At 47.5% G+C, this 15,382-nt stretch overlaps 1 non-coding gene across 1 annotated transcript; it reads right to left on the bottom strand.

Moving 5' to 3' along the window:
- Positions 1-200: 200 nt before the first annotated feature.
- Trnar-acg (transfer RNA arginine (anticodon ACG)) lies at positions 201-273 on the bottom strand. The gene has a single exon. It is a non-coding gene; the product is annotated as a tRNA-Arg (tRNA).
- Positions 274-15,382: the final 15,109 nt, after the last annotated feature.

The following is a 15,382-nucleotide window of genomic DNA, read 5'->3' on the forward strand; positions in this document are numbered from 1 at the left end:
CGATCGCGAAGCGGGGTAGAATGTAACGCGGAACGGAATCTTGTAGGGATGGATGTAAACAAAATAGCTATCACCTCTAGACGGTAGACAGTTAGAAATGCAGCAGTCTGTGGTTGATTATAGAAAACCGACAGACTCCCGACAATCCGCGGGTGGATGTAAGAAAGGGTAATTTTCCCTAGTTGAAATAGGAAAAAGATCGATCCTGCCAGGAGTCGAACCTGGAATCTTCTGATCCGTAGTCAGACGCGTTATCCATTGCGCCACAGGACCTTGATGCGAGGTGATCTTCTACTCTTCTCTTGCATGTATGATCATTGAACTAAAATAATAGAAGTGATCTTCAATTTTTCTTTTCAATGTACGATCATCATTCTAAAGTAATAGGAGTGATCTTCAACTTTTCTCTTCTACGTACGATCGTTATCCTAAAGTAAGAACAGTGATCTTGAGCTTTTATTTTTCATGTATGATCATGATCATCAATAGAAGTGAACTTTAGCAATAGGGATGATCTTCAATTTGTCTTTTTTAAGCTTTTAAGCTTTCAAGTTATATTTTGCTCTTTGCGTTGAAGCGTAAGACAACAATAAATGTATGTCTAAATACGTTTTGACTAAACGAAAAGGATTGCAAAAGGGATGATCAGCTACCCACATAGAACAAACAAAGTTTTCACAAATCCTTCAATCGGATTGCTATAGGCTATTTAAAAACAGCAATAAAGCAATCTTATATGCAAATTAGTACAATGTTTTAACAAGCTTTTCTTGTAACGGAACGAAAAAAAACAAGATCGGATGGGACGGATGTGAAAACACCACGAACACAGCACATTCCCAAACGGGAAGGAAAAGCAGACGCTTCGCATGCTCCGGATGCATAAATTTCTGCGCCCAAAAACGCGGCTGGGGCTAATTTTTATTGGCTCGCGACATGGCATTTCTTATCTGCGCGATGGCGAGTTTCACATCGCTCAACCACGTGCGTAGGCCAATTCGCTAGGCCGCGTCGCCAAAATTATGCGTCACCTCGGACACGCGGTCAGGAGCTATCTTTCCCGCGACCAAACGGGCGATTTTATGCAAAAACGGGCTCCACGGGAATGAAAAAGCAAGAGAAAAAGAAACCCACCCATTTACGACTCGCAAATGGGCTGTTTTCGGTGTTCGCAAGCGGCCGTTATCTCGACGCACGGGGCACACACCCAAAACACCTCAAGGTCCTCTCATCAACCTTGTCGCGGTCGTGTTTTGGTGTGGTTCCTCGCAAGCGGCCTCTGCTCGTAACGTTGCGCACTCGGGATCTGGATCCTTCCAACCGATAGCGCGCTCTAGATAAAACCACGCGGCTCGTGCACGCCCACCCCTGAACCTGAACTAGTTTCCACCTGATCGAGCCCGGAACAGCGGCACCAACTGGCGGGCGGTATGCAAAGCGTGTGCTAGCGTTGCTCATTGTTGTGTGGCGCAAGGATCTCGCCTCGTTTGCCCCGTGTATGTGCTCGATCTGTGGCGGGTCGGAATCGATCAACCACGATCGCGATCGTGGAGGCCATGGCCGTCGATCGCAGTGGCCGGAGGGGCTCAAGCCGCCCGCTCGAATCGAAATTCAAATAATCGTAAATGGGGCGAGAGAACGCAACCGGTGCGCACCTTAAAACCCATCGGAGCCCAATCGCGGGCTCGATTTACATTTTATCTTGCACGTACGATCGGGGACAATCTAAGTGCTACCGAAAAGCGGCCGGCTTGAAACAATCGCGGTAGCTCGTTCCGCCGTGTTCAGAGGGAAATGCAATAAAATAGTTAAAAACCAATCGATCGAGAAGTGAAGCATATTTTTTTTCACGAGCAGCAGTTTATGTGCAGCTCGCTCGATGAGTTGGACCCGACATGCCGAGATCACTGGGCGCCATCAATTTGATCGATTTAGTGAGAGGCCTGTCACGTAGGGCGACCGTGTCGCGATGTCGAACAACTGCCGGGAAAAGGAAAGGAACGGCTTATGCGTTTTTGAAATTAAAATGAAATTAATATATTTCAATTGCACTCGTCTGCGTACATGTGCCTTAGGAGCCTTGATTTAGGGAACTTACATTTCCCACACGACTCACGTCACGGCGGAATGGAAGCAAATGATGTGCGGATTAACCTCGATTACATTCCGAACGGTTCGAAATGGCACCGCAGGAAATATTTTCCCACACAAACATGCAAATTCAAGCCGCCCGGCTGAGTGGCCATGCTTTGTCTGGGTTTAGATCGCAGGAGAGAAAAAGGGAAACCAGCCGGGAATGGTAGCGAAGCTGGACGTCTATCCACCTAGCGTCTTGAGAAGTGACTCCTTACGGGTTTGGAAATGCTTGATTTATGAGGCAAATGATAGAAAATCATGGGGAAATTTATGCAACAATGACCTTTTTTAGACCCATTTAAGGAGAGCTTTTTTTTAATTTATAGTGCTTTTACGGGCATTTTAAATTTTATATTTTATTCGTTCGCATTTGTATCAATATTTATTCGATGATAAAAACTCATTTATAAGCCATTTTACTCGCTTCCTTTTCTTCATCCATCTGGCGAACAAGAAACGGCCTCCAGCAGTATCCAGCAGCATGACCACGAGAAAACAGTGGTTCGTTCAAGCGGCTGGTGCAATTGCACCACGCGATTCGCACTTTCCGCAATGCCATCCATCATCATGAATATCAAAACATTAACCGTAAATTTATTCCAATTTAATTGAATAGCGATGAATTTATATATTCACCCACAAGCGCAATAAATCAATCCGTTCGTGCACCGTGGCATCCTTCGGACCTGCGAGCCGAGGGCGCGTGCAATTCGTTGGCATTAAGAGGAATGTGCATTTTCTTCGCTCAATTCTTGAGCCAGGGTTTGATTTTAGAGTTCTGGCTACTAGTATTGGAAAAACAGCACCTGGAATCGTTCTGGGAAAGAGCTACGCGTTTGTCGAAGGCATATTTTTTTATCATCATATTTTTTACATTTATCCTTATTTTCTCCTGCGATGGTATTACGAATAATACAAACGAAACAGCTTCCATTCGCTTGTTCACTTCCATTGTCCTTCTATTTCGCACCGTCGCGAGAAAGAACGGGCCAGCGAAAAGGTTTCGGCTTGCTAAAGCAAACCCACCCTGACAGGCATGCTAAAGCACATCACACACTCGAGTGTTGACACTTCACTCGAGCGGCACCATCTCTCGGTTGCGAGTGGAAAACGGCCACCCCACGAGTGCACGCTTTTACGATGCACGCTCGCACGGAAACAAGTGCAGCGCGCATTTGCATTTCGAAATGCAAATGGGAACGCGGGACAGAACCTTCTCCGGTTGTGGCGGTTGGTTCGCCCCGGCTAATGGGTCGCTCGATTTATGATGCGGGTCAATGCGAAACAAACAAAAAAAAAAACACGCGCCTGATAAGCGGCTCGGCTAGAGATCGTGTATCGACATGAGTGCGCCGTTTATCTCGAATGCAGTACCATAAAGAAACGATGTTAAAAAGCTCGAACCGTTCTCGGGGCTATCCTTTCGCGGGCAAATGAGAGAACTGTGAAGGGTTGGACGGGATTCGAGGACACAAAAACTCCATCAAACGCGTAAATATGTAATCCCTGTCTCTCGCGATGGGGGTGTAAAATTATCACATTCATGTAAGGGATGAAATATGGCGCTAGAAACACCGCAATTAACCGTGTCCACTCGCGTTGGATTCAAACATCAATTAAACCGGGTAATGGCATTTTTCCCGAAGCGCCCAGTGCGAGGTGGAAAATAAACATTTTACAACCAGCTCGCTATGCACCGGGTGAAATAAATAAGCGATTTGTTTCACGGGCATCCACCTGCCTGCTGGTTGCGATAGTTAATCATCCCTTAAATGCTCGAACCGCATGCAAGTGCCTAACTATTTGCTCGCCAGTCCACAAGGAATGCTCCACTTTTACACCCCGCTTTGATGCATCAGGTGCACCAGCGAGCGTGAGCTGCATTTTTGTGCATTCGCGGCCCTTCGCGGCCACCGGCTGCTTCCAAACAACGCCACGAAACGATCGCGCGGTGCGATCAAGCGTCAGGTTATTTTGTCAATTTAAGATTGGCAAGCGACACCAGCATCCAACCGCGGGCTCCCGGAGCAGGCGGCCTTTTGATCGACAGTTTAATTTACTCGAGAATGCAATTGGAACCGAATGCGCTTCAGGCCGGTTGTGGCCGCTAAGAAGAAGAAAGGGGTGAGACACAAAAAAAAAGCCGCTCGCCCAAGTGCTCGGCCACTTTGCTTGCGTTTTGTGCACCCAAAGCCGCTCGGTGCCGTTTCATTTTTGCCTTTTTGTTTTAAACTGTCGTCGCGATCGAGCGTGGATCGCTAGCCGGTGCCGCCGGCGGCGGTGAGTCGGTGCCCTTTTGAGACGAGGGCCAATGCTAGGGCGGGCAAAATGTGCGATTTCTGTCCGTCAGCGGCGCACACACTCTAGGCTAGGGCAAAAAGGCAGCCGCCCGAGAGACCACCGCCGGTGCCGATTGATAGATTGTAGCAAAATGTGCGTCAGCTAGGTTTCGAGTAAGGGGCGGCTCGACCCAGCTGCTGCCCTACACTTGACCGGCTTCAACCAGCGCCAGCCTCTCGTTAGCCAGCGAAACCGACCGTGGGCCGGGAAAGTTCGCTCCCTTCGCCAACCCAGAGGTCACATACGCACATGCACGAGGGCGCACGGCTGAGGGTTTGCTTGAGAACGGAACGAGAGAAAAAATACACCATTTTGCGCTAATGAAGCGGCACCGCAAGCGCACTGGGTCACGAGTGCCCCATTCGAAGGAACGCAGGGGTTGATCGACAACCCCTTCGCTCTAACACTCGCTGCAATTCGCAAACCCAATCGTAATGGCGGTGACAACAATTAAGCGACACAATCGGCAGGTCGGTGGGGTGAATTTTTTTTTTATATTTCGGACACTCACCCCCTTTACGGGGACGGGCGATTTAATTGAAAGGACACGAACATCGAACAGGGGGCGGTTTTGTGTGGCGTTTTCCTCGTCTTCTACCGCCCGTACGCTCAATTGTGCTCGGATTAACTTTTACCCACACGGAGGAAAGCCGATTTGGAGGCGATTTCGTTTGAATTCTCATTGAATGGAGCATGCCAGAGTTGCCATTTCACCTTGACTGGGGCGACAAACACGCGGACGATCAGATTGAATTTCAATCCACACCGGTGGGGGGGGGAGGGGGGTGGGATTGTGCAATAGGTGTGGGTGGGGGTGCTGTGGAGTGGGAGCAATCCTTGCGTGCGTGGCCTAAAATTGCTGAGTTGTCTGTGATCAAGGAAACTGGCTGCTTTTGTGAGCAGGAATTGTCCTATTCTATGCTGACATCGATGATTTAGTAAATGAAATCAGGCTAATAACTAAACTCAATGTTATAAACACAAAATTTCAAATTCAAAAGGAGTATCCTTTTTTCAAACTATTGTCGAAAACCCTATCGTAATTGCTACAAACTCTCTTAATTTAAAACTACCCCACGATAAATAATTGGACATGATTTTGCATCCGTCATATTTGGATATTATTTCGCAGAAATATTGAACACAGTACGATTTAAATCGCAATAAAGCGTAAGTGATCCCCGGTGTAAAACCAACCCCCAATTGACACCTTCTCGTCCAACACGAACAGTTGTTTTGCTGATTACGGGGTAGAAAATATCGCCTTACATTGTGCCAGCGTGTCACCTGGATGCATTCGAATTAACCCCCATTTGATCCCCTTGCTGGTTGTCACATTATTAAACCCACACCACACCCCAGGAGGTCAACCCCTCCGGAAGGGTTCGCTCACGACGGGTAACGCGACAAGCGCTGAACGGAGTAGCGGTTAACCTCCTATTGTTTCTGCCGACTCGCTCCATCGGACGACACGTCGAGGGCGCAAATGGCGAATGGCGAGTCCTTCCGATCCCAAGCAGACGGGCGTCCAGAGGCGAGGATGAAATTTACATTCGTTCAACTATCCCGCCGAGCGTCACACCGATAGCGAGTGGTGTGAGCAACGGCACCAAAGTTCAGCAGGGCGCTGCATGCAACCAGCAGGGTCCAAAGAGGTCCAAAAGGGTCCAATCGATCGATGCAATTGTTCACCACTGATCGGCGTCCATTTGCGCTGCACATTCGTTCCGTTCCAGCAGGTCGAGGTGCGAGACCCGTGCTGGTGCAGAGGTCGACACAGGGGAACAGATTGCTTTGTCACCGTGCACCATCAGCAGCGTGTTTCCCAGGACCCACGGGACCCCCGCGTCGTCCGAAGATGAGGAGGTGTTGATGGCCAGCATCTTCCAGCGCTGAGGGCACACGAACGTGCTAGGTTGGCGATGCACAATGGCACTGGCAGTGGCAGGTTGACGCCGTGAAATTGTATATTTACATAAGCGATCGAACATTCATTAGACCCAACTGCAACCACCCCACAGAGGGAGATTGTAGTTTTGAGCGCTCGCAGCGGTGCAATCTGACACGACGTTACGCCGTGGTGAGTGTTTTTCACCGTTCGTCCACGCTGGCGCAATGGATTTCTGGTAAATGGAAAGAAAAAGCCCCTACCCGATTGGTTGCTTAGAAACAGGATCAAATAATGAGCTCGCCGAGGTACGAACGATCGCAAAGAACACCGTTAGAGGGCGCCCCATTCGAATGGTAGCGTTTCAACCCCCTAGCAAAGGGGGTGCCTTTCCGGGCGCGATACGGTAAGCATACGGAGGGTGGCATTCCGTCGATCGAGTGCGAGAAACATCGCGCTGCTTCCGTTTCGGTCGGACAATTATTTATAATTATATTCGTAATCAATAAAACATGGACTCGCGGAATGGAACGGCGGTTTTGCGAGGGCTTGGAAGTGGGAGATAAATCCAGTTCCAGGCTGTCATTGGTGCATTGTGGCACAATGTTGAGAATGGGAAGGTCCAGCAGGCGGTTTCAAAGCCGTCGAAACAGTCATTCGGATGTTTGTAAACAACCGTGGCAACAAAACAAAGCCGTCGGAGTGATCTGTTTCTAGCCGTGGAGAGCTGACGAAGTAGAGCTTTTGTTGGAGAATGAAAGCTTCCGACATCGGAAATGTGAATAATGGGATGAAGATAACATAAAACATGGTTTGAATCAACAGCATGAGCTTAGCTCTATTAAATTTTCTACCGAAGAAAGATGCAAACAGAAACAATAAACCATATGATCGAATTTACTTGAGAGTATTAATGAAATGAGGATCGGAAATTTAAATAAAGCGAGCTTAACATGATTAAAAAAGCTCTGATATAAAATAGATCACAACAAATTCTATTTAAGGAAAACATGCTGATTGGTTTTTTTCTACAAACAACCTCGTTAAGTACATGACATTTTTTTTGCTCGTCCAAATGGTTGATCCCTGGTGAGTCAAGAAATTTAAATACCCATTTTACGATTGTTCGCTTTAACAATGGGGAACGGATGATGGCGAACAAGTTGTAAGACCGTTGTTTTTCGTGACCGTTGTGTTCCGCGGGTCATAAGGATCAGGACGTGATCTGGCTCGTTAGCGCCGTGCTGTTGCATTAGTAAATAGGGGTGTTTAATGGCTAGTTGTTTCCTCATATTTCTATTCATTTTATCATCTAACAAAACAAATTAAGTTATGCTATATTGTTATTTGATATTTATATTGCTGAAGAGTTATTTATAGAAATGGCCAAAATCATGGAAGTATGTTTAATAATTTTTTTTTATTTAGATGTCACTTCAAAACTTTTTCGATAACGATTAAAGAAAAGAAATGTATCCCTCCAAAAAAACACCGTTTTCAGATCCTTGGGCAATCCATAGTAGTGTCGACTTGCAAACTATGATATTTAAGCTATTTATGGCGTCTTTTCACGTCCATACCAACCGATAAGGGTTATTATCAGCCTATGTTTATTGCATTCAGCATGATTCACTCGCAAAAAAACACACATTTTCCAGTCGCGGAAGATTCGCTCTAGGCGACAGCACGACCAAGCGCTTGAAATTCGACCCTCGCTTCGAACATCGGAGGCCGGGCGCGAGATAATAGGCTCGTTAGTATGTTTCGGCAGATAAGAGAAGCCGCAAAAACGTTCCCATCCCAGGCACCGGACCATCGTCGGCGCCGCCTTTCTGCTCCAAATCTGGCCCCGTCCGATCCCGATCAGCTGGAAGCTGACACCGCAAATGGCCCGAGGCCAACGTAGACGACCTTCAGACCGATTGGAAATAGCCAGCCCGGGAGCGCTTTCAAAGGCTAACCCGCTTAAGTATCGCCCGCGGGGTGTGACCGGTGAATGGTTCGGTGACGTGGGGATGGCGAGCGATTTTCATAATTTGATCATCGCCTCGCGAGGATCGTCCTTTACTTTTGCGAAGGAGATATTCGCGTGGGCTTTCCAGCTGGGCACGAAGGCAGGCTCGCTGTATTTGTTCTGTTGAAGTTGAAAAATAATACTCCATTTTGTACTGCTTTGAAAAATCACGTTAAATTGTATTTAAAACGCAACCACTGTTCCTTGAAACTCCGATCGCAGGCAGTAACATTTTACAGCCCATTGCCCAATGGGTTTTATGTGCCAACGCATTCGGAAGGCATCAAAAGCCACCGCTCGTGTTGGCTTCCTGCTCGTGCCTTTGCGAAGGCGATGGCCATGATTAGCGCTCGAGTACGGCACGCCAACGAGCCTGCGGGCACCCGCGTTAAGGGTCGCACCACTTCCGAGGCCCGCAGACAAACGCGAGCCACTTATCGTGGCGAACCTTCTCCCCTCCACAACCGGACACGCACTCGATGCCGCCGGGCAACCCGCGCAACCATGACCTCGATCGTGGCGCGATCGAACGCCCATCGATCGCGAGCAACCCTTGGGTCATTAAATGTGCACCCCCCAAAAAAAACCGGTGCCCGTGAGACGGCACACAATTCGGCAGCAAGCGCCCTTATCGGTGGGACGCGATCGGTTGGGATCGCAGCATAATTGAGCTGTTTGTTCGGTCGGGACAAAACGTTGACGAATTATGAGCGAGCGAGGGCATCGTTCGAAAGAGCTGCTGAATTGTGGCTACCGAAAATTGCGCCAAAAAACCGATGTAACCGTTTGTCGCCGATTGTGCGATTGTGATCGATCGAACACAGCGACAAAAGTCGGACCGTTTCCGTTCGCGAGCGCTTTGGGGGAGGAATTATGCATTCGGTACCTACCTCTTTCGCAGACAGAGGGTCATTGCCAAGTCCATTCTGGAAAGAAAAAGGAGAGAGAGAGAGAGTAAAAAAATGGAACGATTTAATCATCCGGTCGCTAACACCAAAGTGTGAATTTTTCTTCTAATTTATTGTGATCGTTCCACACCGGAAAACCTTGCACCGTGCGCGGTGGAAAACGCTGCTCTCGTTCGCATTGGGAATTGATCTTTAATCGATCACTTGCCGGGTTGTTTGTGCACAGGGTTTGAAGGTTTCGGACGCTCACTCGAAGCTGCCTAACCGATACCGTTCGCTCGCGACCACGATTTAATTTATTCGTCCGCTCCTTCAGGGAGCGAGTGGTTTCATTTTTGTTTTGTTTTATTCGTTGCTGCTGCCGGTTGTCTCCATCCGATCGTTTCCTTCTATCGAGCGGCCCCATCCCGCGATCTATCAACGAACATAATTGGCCGAAGCGAAAAGCCAAACCCCTGCGAAAGATCCGCAGCGATTAATTTCCCGACGAGTATAAATTGTGCAACCCGCGTGTCTGTTTCATGGTCGTCAGAATGCAAATTTATTGGCATAAATATTCAAAATAAAAGATTCAATTAATTTCCCATAGAAGGAAGCGTAGCCGGTCGCTCACGGGGCAGTGTGGAAAAGAAATCACCTTAGAAATCCTAGTTAGGCATGAACCGAGCCATCCGAGCTGGCTGAGGCAATTGGTTTTTAATTCCGTTAATCGGGTAATTTAAATAGTGACCCAGTTCGAACGGGGGAGCCTGCTGGTTTTAATTAAACAATTTATTTGATTTTGGACAATGAAGTGGGACAAAATATTATCTGCCAAAAGTTTGACGTGGAGTCATAAAACCGTCGTTTGAGTTTTTGTGCTTTTTTTTGCGCTACGTTTTGTAGCTCAAAAATCTTAATGGTAGTAATTCAGGTGGCAAGATCGCTCCCGCGAGTGGTTGTGGGGGTTTCACATGGCCTTGAACTAACCATCCATTTTGGCACAGGCGAGCTTTGATCTGGTAATGATCAGCTTCAGCCGGCGTTGGTTTGGCCGTTGATCCACCAAACCTGCCAATTATTTCGGCCCAGCAAAGCCGGACACAACAGGCGGCGTTGTTTGTGGGTTTCACATCACAAAATGGGTTACGGAATTCGGGAAGCGGAGCTGAATGCCGGAGCCCCGATTGGCCATCTGGATGCTTGCTCAAAAACTTGAACTTGAGCGTGAAACAATCCCACGGATTCGAACAGAACGCTGCGCTTCACTCCCACTTTCCAGGGTCGGGGCGGTTTTTGGCGTAAAAAATGATAAATCGTGCGCTGCCTGTCTAATGTCTCTATTATGATTTTCGAAGATTTTAAGCACCGAGCTCGGTTGGGGAAGGAAAAAAACCGAATCCACAAATTTGCTTCGTACAAAAAAAGATAAAATTTGGCCACCAAAGCGTATCTAGCAATTTGCCCAACAACGATTTGACCCCATCGATCCACGCGCAGATTGCAGATTGCGATGATTTCCCCCGAAGTGTCCGTTCAGCTCGTTTGCGGGACGTTTTCACACGTCCAGAAGCTTAATTTGATGCATGAGCCAATCCAACCTTCCCTGCCAAACTGGTGCCAATCTTTGGCATGATTTTGTTTTTGCTTTCGAGCGGTACAAAAACCAGGAAGAAAAGACGCATGGTCGTTTTTATTTGAAATTTATTTATTTTCCATTCGTCGCCCGTTTGCAGCCATCGCGGTGACAGAGCCCATAAGCACTCGCAGCAAATACACACACACACTTGACTTGAATGATTGATGTCCGAAACCAGGGGCGCGAGCAAACTGCTTGCTGGAGGCGTAGCAAAGGCGAAGATACGAAAGACTTGCGCGCCGCAAGCACAAGCGACGAACCTTCACCGCGTGCGCTCTAATCGATCCGCCCGAGTTGAAACGAAGGAAACAAATCGCTCCGCGCGCGCGCAATCGAGAAATGGAGCAAGGACACGTCCACTTACAGCCGAGCCAGAACCATTCTCGCTGCCGAGTCCGTTCTCCGGAACTGGCTGCTCCAATGCAGCTAATCTAGAACCTCCGGGCTCGTGCGCACGGCGAATGAATGGAGTGACATTGTTCTCGGGGCGACCGGTGGTCGAATGTTGGCCAAGACAATGCCGGCTTCCAAACGCGACCCCACGTCAGTGTGGGATGGTGTTCGAGAATTTTATGTTCACCTCACGATCGTGTCGTGTTTGATTTCGTAACGATTTGTCATTAAAATTGACGTTTCTCATTATGTCCCGCTTATGTCCATTAGGTCGGTTGGTTTCACGTTGGCCGTTCCGCGTCCGCGTTCCGTTTATGTGTTTTGTTTTTATTTATCTGTCCGGCTCTGTTCCCATTGCCCTTCGCGCGCACGGAAGGGTTTCGGTGGTCGTTTGAGCCCTGCGCGGTACCGTTTCTTCGCTGCGGGGTTAACCTTTAGCCTGTCGGCACCGGGTGGATGGAATTTTCCGAAAATTCTTCCGTATAGGTCACGGTCTCTTATCACCGGCTCGGTATCTGCCGACAAATGGGGTTTTTTTTGTGGAGCACCCAGATTGATCCTGCCCGGTGGAAGGACTTGTGTTTCCTCGCGGTCGGCATAATTAACGAATAAATGCGTGACCACCTTATCCCTGACTCTTTGATCCGACAAGCGCACGGAGCCGGCTGCTGATGGGAACATTTTATTTCCATGCATTTTTGTGTTATAGTTTTTTTTGTTTGCTCTCAAAGTGGCTCGCACACTCACGGGGTTGATTAATTGCAACCCACCCAGATGCACTTTATGCAGCTGACATCGGATCCGTTACAAGCAGCCGGTATGTACGGTGGATTAGCGTGGCGGGAAAGTGGGAAGAAAAAATTAAATCAAAACTCTACATGCCTCCAATTCAACGCTCGGAACGACTCATTTACTAGAAGCCTACCAGCTCGGGTGGGCCTTTTAGTACATTTTTTTATTGCATCGTTTAAGCAACGTCGCCCCATGAGCCGGTTTGATTATTGTTGTGCTCTTGCCAATTAATTCAAGTGCATTCACGCACGAGCTTTAACTCGAGTGGCCGCCCCGCTATATTCAAAGCTTTAGCGAAGGTTCGGAATTTTGCATACGGACTGCTTGTTTCGGTTGCTCTTTGTCCTTCTTGACACGGATTAAGCACTGCACTGGTGGCCGCACAAAATATCAAAGAGAAAAGGGTGGAGAAAAAAAACCGCACACACAAGCTCACGGATAACAAAATCTTTTTCCCGCTCTATCTCCGAAAACTTTCTGCTGCTGCTGCTGCTGCTGTCTTCAGGAGGTGATAAAAGAACCCAACAACACTATCAGCAACCGCGGGAGTATCCCTTTCCTGTCGGTGCGGCCGCGCATTTATCATGTTTCCGTGCATTAAAAGCACATTAATCAACCGCTTAACAATATGTTTGCTGCCTTAATTACCTAATTAAAGCGATCCGCTGCAAGGGAAAGGAGAACCCCACCAAATCAGCTGGCCGTCGATGAGAGGTTTTTGGAGTGAAAGAGAGTTTAGCTTGGTTGGAATTGGAAAGGTATACCAAATGGAGGACGGACTTGGCTTCGGGAGTTTTGCATTTGGTTTACTTTTGCCGAGCGGGTGAGAGCTCGTTCAAAAGGATGATGAATTTGGGTTCACGATTAGACATGAATGAAGGAAACAAACCAATTTCTTTTACGTTTGCCAGGCTTTTGACTCGTGATTATTTGCAAAAAGGTTTAGGTCGCGTTAAGAAACCTAATTCAATTAGTCAACCTATAGTGCAGATGATAAACACCACATAAGGCTGTTTAAAGTAGTAATCTATCGATAATCTGCACACATTCTAACATCAAATCGTTTTTTTTACTAATTAAGGTTGCTTTAATTTTACTAATTTCCATGTCACCCAAATCGAATACCGTAACAAAGTTCCTTTCCTTCTGTTTTTTTTGTCAATTCAAACGCTACTTTTGACCAAATGCCGTAACGAACGCAGCGTGCACGCACAATGCGTGAGAAGCTGTTTTTTACTCACCCACCAGATGCGATTGAAATGGGAGAAAGATTGACTGTTTTGAAGGTGTATTTAAATAGCAAAAAAACACAAATGGTTTGTCGCGAAGTAACCTGAAAGCGGCTCAAAATTGTAAAATGAAAAATCGATCCACACGTTGCGAGAGTTTTTCTCCGTAATACAGGAAGTAACAAAAAAAACACACGCCTCGCTATCACCGCCAAGCTAACGACGTAACGATAATGTCCGCGAGGTTGGTAACGATTAAAAACAAATTTAGTAACACGGGAGTTAGGCTGGCCGAACTTCTTTCAGTCGCAGACAGCACCCTTACGTCCGAACGGTGTCACATGGTGATTACATCCGGTGGTCCTTCCGGTAAAGGCTACGCGGGAAGCGAAAGGTCACTCGTCGAGGTGTCGAGAGGCGTGAACATCTCCGAGCTTTGAGCCGATTTGCAGGCACAGGAGGTGGCATTTTGGGGGTTGTTTTTCGCTGAGAAACAGCGGTGAAACAGCATTATTACATGCGATAGAAATCGCGACACCGTAGCCAGTGATTGATTATGGTGTTTAAGCTGCGCAGGAGCAACAGCAGCGCCAAGGCAGCATAATTACAGGATTTTGTTCGCGATGCTTTTTTTTTGCAGCTAGGTTTTATGCTTGCCTGAATTCGATGCTATGAGAAGCCCAATGGCGAAATGTGATACGCTGATGCAATGTTTGGCAAGAGTTTCGAAGGGCTTTGAGTGATTTGTACAGGATTTTCTGACGTAAAAGTGTCAAAATAATTAGCAGATAACAATTTTGAGTTTACCCATTTATTTGTAACAATAATTGAGTGATGAAACAGCATTATTTCAAGAATCAGCTACAAGATTAAAACCTTCTATCTAATCACAAGACAGAACTAGCACAATTCTAAGTTATCAATATTGCGTATCCTTTACGTATGGGTTTCTAAGTGCATATAAACTCACGTCAAGCATCGTCAATCATTAAGTCCATCCAGCTAACTGACTGATAGATGAAATTAGCGCCCTTCCCTTCTGCATTCCGAAGTACTTTTTTATCTACATTGTTTGCGAATGCTTGCCACTATCACCTAGCAGTACCGCTAACGAACACGTCGATCATTCCGAAAGACATTAGTTAATTGCTCAAACATAACCTGCGCATTACGATTGCGCTCCGTGCAGATGCCATAAAGATGGACGATAGGCTTACACTTTACGGGGGTTTTTTTATTTTTTCTATCTTTCTCTCCCAGCTTTGGTGAAGCCTTCCCTCCATCACACGCCGCCAACAAAACTCGTCAACCACCTTCAATACCCTCGTGGCACCCCTATTACCATACACGAACCAGGACCACTTTTTATGCGCCTATCCAAAACCCGCAAACCCAGCCCGACTCCTCTCGCGTCGGCTGAAAAGCGTAATGTCGAAAGACGAACAGCCTCAGGAGCGAACAACACCACCGATGGTCGGGCAATTTGCAAATCGCAAACATATTAGTCCCGCAGCCCCAAATCCAGCGCAGGAACGGGCGCGCGAGTGCGTGCAAATGGTGTAATGATATTCAACGGCATTTCGCGCAATTGGACAGACTGGTGAAACACCAATTTGGTGTCCTGTCCAGCTTTGGTGAGGTTTGGCCTCTCCCATGGCCACGTAATTTCGCCTGTTTTTCCAACCAGATCCGATCGATCGATCCGGTATCATGTGTCTCGGGCCGCTGGTTACGAATCGAACTCATCCTGTCGTATTTTATGCGCCAGACTTCACGTCCGGATATCGTTTTGCACCGTGAAACTGTGGAAACCCGCGTTGTTCTACGTGTTCGATTTTATTTTCACAAATCAGTTCTTCGTTCGTGCCATTCCAACGACACGATTCGCTCGCAATTCAGCCTTTGCTACTCGGCCGAGACGTTAGACTTCAACGCCGCACCAAGCGACGAACGGGTGCTATTGCATTTTTTGCATACGTTTCGATGACCAACGCAGGCTGGGGAAGCACATATATTTATCGTTTCGACGATCGTCAGCTGCTTACGGATAGGTTGGTTCGCTCG

The sequence above is a fragment of the Anopheles nili genome, chromosome 2 (genome assembly GCF_943737925.1).
Source record: "Anopheles nili chromosome 2, idAnoNiliSN_F5_01, whole genome shotgun sequence".
NCBI classification, from domain to species: Eukaryota; Metazoa; Arthropoda; class Insecta; order Diptera; family Culicidae; genus Anopheles; species Anopheles nili.